The 6557-nt window shown below is 32.1% G+C and overlaps 1 protein-coding gene across 1 annotated transcript in view; it reads right to left on the reverse strand.

Annotated features, from left to right (window-relative positions):
- Positions 1–4564: 4564 nt before the first annotated feature.
- The window catches only part of LOC111628317, an 8190-nt gene continuing 6197 nt past the window's right edge, over positions 4565–6557 (reverse strand). Inside the window, exon 6 of the mRNA XM_023372082.1 lies at positions 4565–4698. The gene's annotated coding sequence lies outside the window, so the exon portion shown is untranslated. The remainder of the gene's footprint in view (positions 4699–6557) is intronic.

Below are 6557 nucleotides of genomic sequence, written 5' to 3' on the forward strand. Positions count from 1 at the left end.
TCCGATAGTTTTTGATCACAGTAGTACAGTAGATTGTCGATTATCCGAATCAATTGGAGACTGGGGTTGTTCGGAAAATTGATATTTCGGATAACCGATTATGTACGAATAAATATATTAACCTATCCCATGTTGAAGTGTTTTTCCGTTGCGTGTCGCTTCGCGTTGAATTTTCGTCGATGTTAAGCCTAAAGAAGACTATTGTATCGTTAAAAATTATAGTTTTATTTTGTACAAACAAAATAAATATATTGAAAAATATAAAAACAATAAAAAATTATACTTCAGAAGTTAATTTAGTATCAAAAACGTAAAATATTTGAGTAGCCGAAGACATAGCCAAAGATTACAGCGCCACAGCACTGGCGAAAATTTAAATTTGCCGACTGGAATTCTTTCGGACAATTGACTTTCGGATAATCGACACTCTACTGTACTTGCTAATCACCTGAATTTTAAGTATATAAGTGTTATAACTTCAACTATAAACTTTATACGTTTAATATTACAAAAGTTTTCTGATTATGCTTATATGCTTATTATTAATACAAATAATTATTTTTATTTGACAGAATTCAAAAATCAGTCACACATTTTGAAAATAGCAGCAATTCAGGTAAGTATGACACTCCGTAATTTATATAGCAATTTAATACAGAATGTTTTAAATGATTTAAAAAATTACATTGACTCAAATATTCCTTACTATATTTTTTCCTATCTCATGTTTTGGGTATTCGTACACACTTGACAAATTATCGAAACCGTTTTTGCTCATTACGATATTTATTCAAATAGAAGTGTCATTATGGTTAAGGTTGAGATACGACAAACTTATCGCCACTGTAATAAAATATCGCCAAGTTGCGATTTGGAAGTTATGCAGCGCGACATCTGCATATGTATATGCAAATTGTTTAAAATTTTGAAGATTATAAGGACACGTGTAGGAAATTAGATGAATTGCCTAATCAGATTTCTAATTGATCCCATCATTTGTCTATTTATTTTTTCTACTGCACATATACACTTGCCAGAACTCTACACTTATACTGTATTCGCTCGCCTATAAGACGATCTTGAATAAAGAACAAGGTGTGACTTTACAGATTAAAATAAAAAAAAAATTAATTTATTAATACATTTCTAATTTTATTTCGTTTAATCACAAATAAAATTTTATCAAAGACGTGTATTAAGGCAAAATGAGTGGAAAACAGAACCAAAACATTATAATGCGCATGACCAGAAAAGTTTATTTTTAATGATTCAGAATGTGCTAATTAGGATTTCTGTGGGATTTCCGGCTATTTTTAACCCGGGAAATATCCCGTGAAATCGCGTAAATTTTTTTAAAATTCACTTTTTTCTTATTTTGTGTTAAAATTGAGAAAATTTTGCAAATAGAAAGTATAATTATTAACTCATAAACTGTCAGAATACATTTGTATTTATTATTTTAAGTCTGCTTATTAGTTTTTTTTAAATTTTTGCTTATTATGGCACGTCACAGATTGTCAATAATCAATACGTAGCCTTTTTGTCACCGGACTCTAAAAGTTCTTTACTTGTAATAACTGGAATAATTGCGCTTACGCTGTCTTAATTTTTAACCATGCCCGGTATCTTCGATAACCGCGTAACGCCAGATTGCGCAAATTGGGCAAGGATGCAAACGAGTACGAAGTCTGCAAGTTGAAGTTTTTCTTCATAATCCCGATTGGTAGAAGCAAACGAACTGTCGAATTATCGGGCTGTAAGCTCGATGCCGCTATTAAAGCAGATGCGGTAGACGAATCAAGAATACTAGACGGAAAAAGAAGTACAGTACTGTAACGCATCTCGAAAACGAACTAGAAATCTTCTAGGCTACGGGTGAAAAAACATTTAACATCCATATTCTCTTAAATGCATTAAAGACGATTCCACCCATATCAATTGACTCGAATAGGGCATACTTGGTAGTGAAACTTTTCATTACTAAAATAAGAACTAGATAGAATGATCGGAGTATCGACCATCTTTGTTTTTTAAAATCTTATTATAAAAATTTACGATAATATTTTGTATTGTGTTTTATTTAAATAACGAATGTTGCCTTTTAATAAAATACAGGTCACTTAGTAATGGTTATAAATATAGTTATTTCAAATTAGTTAAATTGTTATTTCTAATGAATATTAGCACTAGGGTTTATTATTTCCCGGTGTTTTGCTTGTCCCGGAATTCTGGGATAAAAGTGAACTGTTCCCCGAGATCTCGGGAAATCCCGGGATATAATTAATTATTTTTAAGGTATAGAATAAATCTTAAAATCGTATGATATAATTACTTTTTATTTTTAAGTAACTTAGTACGTCCTGCAATTTCCAAAATAATAATAATAATGTTGTGTAAAATATGTATAAAAATTACTTTTGAGTTACATAGAAATTTTCACCAATAGAAAAAATTTATTAAAGTTTGTTGGAAACTGCTTACAACAAAAAAGCCTTTGAATTGAGATGAAAATTTAAAGAAAAAAATGAACTTAGATCAAAACTTTTAACTTAAAAGGTATTTTTCGTTTTTAAATAAAACACAATACAAAATATTATTATAAATTTTTATAATAAAATTTTAAAAAGCAAATAAAGTTGATACTCCGATCAGTCAATTTGATTCTTATTTTAGTAAAGAAAAGTCTCGCTACCGAGATTGCCCTTCTCGATTCAATTGATGTGGGTGATATCGTCTTTAATGCATTTAAGAAAAGACGGATGTTATGTGTTTTTTTCACCTGTAGCCTAGATTTCTAGTTTGTTTTCTAGATGCGTTACAGTACTTCTTTTGCTCTCAAAGCACAATTATTCCAGATATTACCGGTTCTGAAAAGTAAAGATTTTTCAGAGACCTGTCACAAATAGGCTACATATTGATTGTTGACAATTTGTGACACGCTGTAATAAGAAAAAATTTTAAAAACGAATAAGCGTGCTCAAAATTAATAAATACAAATGTATTCTGACAATTTGTGGGTTAATTATACTTTCTTTTTGCAAAATTTCTTCAACTTTAATACAAAATAAGAAAAAGGTGAATTTTTTAGAAATTTATGGAATTTCCCGGGATGAGAAGAACTTTCCGGATTAAAAAACACCGGGATCCCGTTATAGAAACTCTAGTTCCTCGGTGTAATCTTTCCTTTCTGTGGTACGTAAAGTACAAATTGTAGAGACCAATATTTGTCTCTCTGTCTTCTAGTAACAAATTAATTTCCTTCTCGGTGTTTGTTTTACAAATTAAATAATTCAAAAACACGAAAAATCTTATGAAGGATGTGATGTAGTTTAGCTAACGACAGAGAGAGAGCCAGTTTCATTAAACCTGACTAGAAAGCATGAAAAAATTGCTGAATACATAAACGAATGCGAGGTTTGCCGATTGGGGGGAAGTGTCGCGACTTTCGAGCGGTCAGCACTGTCGTGTGAAAAAACTTACTGAGACAGGTCCTCCATCGTATACCGTTTAATAAATATAGAAATTTTTCTTACAACAAATCCTTATAACGGCGTAATGCCTATCCAAAGTCGAGCAACAAGTTCGTAATACAAAAAGTTCAACTGTTCTGACGATAGTTTTTCTTCCGGCGACGGTGGCTTGAAGATGTCGACTCTGGGCTGCGCAACCTTATTTGGACCGAGGTCTTTTATCTGCCAGGTGGACTTTAGCGATCTTGATGGCACGAGAGGTTGAAGACAAGTCCTCCGAATATCCGATAAGTTCTCGTGGGAGAATGTTCGGATGACAAGAATCCTGGAGAGGAGCACTGCGAACCAAAGGCCAAGAACTACGAACCAAGAACGTCACATCCTTTTTTTGCGCGGTTTTTATAAGTTTTTTTCTGAGTCCCAGATCGAACATTCCGATAGGTCGATGTCGATCTGCCCCCGTTCTCTAATTGGTCTCCCCTCCTCGTTACGAATTGTAACGAGATCGGAGCCCAGATCGCGGGTGAGTCAACTCCGATTGACAATTTGATTCCTATCGAAGACGTTCGATCTAAGTACACAAATTCATCCATTGTTTTAACCTGAGTAGTTCGACTTTCTTAGAAGTTTTTACAGATATGTCCTTATATGGACAAAAAATATTTATTTTGCGTTTGACGGTTTCCTTTTATAATAAGATTAATAATTATAAAATTTTTTTTCATACGAAATTAAAATATTTTCCGTGCACGAATTTCGACCCACTTCCGGAGCCTCACACGAAGATGACGTTGGAAATATATTAGAGCCACAGTTAATAACTAACGTATTTTCTGTGGAGGAAATATCATTAAGATCGGGTTCGAATTCGAACCCCATCCAGCCATCCCACGTAAGTTTCGGTTAGCAGTTCGGATCGACGCATGGTTTTTCATTTTCTACCCACGCTGCTCGGTTCCATTCTGGATCTAAACTACCTGTAAAGGGCATAAATATTTCCCCATACATACACATAATGTATGTAATCAATCTGGTAGAACAAACTAAATTGTCTCGTGTCGTTTTAATCAGTTATAAAGAAATTCATAACGAAATTAATGCAGAAAGATTTTAATTCAAAAAGTCATTTACAAGAGATTTTAAAACAAGTCATTAATTTTTCATAAATGTATTTAGACGAATCGATTCTCCGTGAGACGTAACATTCGAACTTCGAAAAATCTTGGGTCTGTAAACATAAAAAAATTACATTAAATAACTTATAACTCTATTATGATGCTTGAAACACGGAGAAATTTATAATTTATGTAAAGAAGTAAATAATTATTTCTATTTTTTCTTTTGTGTACTTTGGGAAGATTTTTTTTGCCGAAAAAGATTCGATTGAAATAAATAAAAGACAGGAAATAATAGATTTGTCCAAATATGCCTACTTGTTTCCAAAAGACCCGCTGCCGCACTAATTTCTATGTCATTTCCGCAAACTTTAATGTTTAAAAATGTATCAAACATTTAGAAAAACCAGCTGTATAAGAAAATCGAACGAATGTAGTCGAAATAATATAGAGAATGTCTTTCTTTAAACTTATTCATGCCCCGGACACCTTGAAGTAATCCCGGACGTACCGTACTGTACAGTACGTAGATGTGTATTGTGCAACTTCATAGTATCTGGTTGGACACTTTTTTGAGGGGACGACACTGACGTATGACACTGATTTGTGATCTAATCACTTTGAAGAGAAATCGAATGATAAAAAGATAAAAATAAGAGATGATTATTTTTTAAAAGACAATACAATGTATACATACGATCTGAACACTAGAGAAATAATTCAGCTGAATCCTTTTTTAGAGATAAGTATAATGTAAGATTAGCCAAAATAAATCAAAATTCAAAAACAATGCAGGAAAAAAGGAGAATGATTAATAATATGGAGAATGATAATAGAAAAATGAGTAATGATAATTTGATAGTCAAAGATAATGAATTGAATGAGGAAAAAGTGAAATTTCAAAAAGAGAAAAAAGTAATGTGACGATAAGCTTTTGGAATATTCAAGGATTAAGAGGGAAACTATTCAAAACCTCGATGAGAAAATTTCTGGACTCAAATGAATTAATTGGATTTGTAGAAACCTGGATTCTAAAATTTATCCATGGATTCTAAAATTTATCCTGGATTCTAAAGTGATATGGAAATAAAATATCTAGAACAAGACAATAGTATAATAATTAGCAATGCTCAACGTAAAAACAGGTTTGGACGCCCGTCATGTGGAATTCTGTTACTTATTAAGAAGAGATTAGGTGAAATATTCCTCCAATATACATCGGATTATATCATTGCTGTTATAATAAAATTAGAAAATAAAATCAAAATGAGATGGTCTTACACGTATTTGGGAGTGGTAGTAATATATATACCACCGTCTATTGAGAAAAAACCAATTTTAAATGAAGTGCAAAAAATTCTGGATAGATGGGCTAGCCTGAACAATTATGGATAATAGGAGGTGATCTAAACGCACGTATTGGCGAAGCCACTGATACCATATTTTTTCAGACGTTCGAAAATATAGCCAATAAGAGAATATCCAAAGACAAAGTATTAAATACAGAAAAGAAAATACTTCTAGAATTTGTTCATAATAACCAATTAATAAGTCTGAACGGTAGGATGAGGGGAGATACCCCTGCAGAAATTACCTTTGTTTCCCCAAACGGGAAATCAATAGTGGACTATATTATCTGTTCAGAAGAAATGATAAAGTGCTGTAACTCTATGAATGTTCTGGGGGATGATCGGGCAGATCATTTTTCTATTCAGTTGGAATTAATAAAATATCAAAAAATAAGAAATAAGTTATATAATTGTGAACAAAGTCACCTTATTAATCTGGAATTGAGACCATCCTATAATAAACGAAAATTGTCAAAAGAGTTCGATCAAATAATCGGGGAGATGTTAACCTTGGAAAAACAAAATGATCCAATAGAAAATTATTTGAATATTACAACTAAATTAGAGGAATACAGGTACAAGAAATGTATACGACAGAATGGAAAAATATTCAAATGCGAATG

Source organism: Centruroides sculpturatus, unplaced genomic scaffold (genome assembly GCF_000671375.1).
Source record: "Centruroides sculpturatus isolate CEXI.00-Female unplaced genomic scaffold, Cexi_2.0 scaffold497, whole genome shotgun sequence".
Lineage (NCBI taxonomy): Eukaryota > Metazoa > Arthropoda > Arachnida > Scorpiones > Buthidae > Centruroides > Centruroides sculpturatus.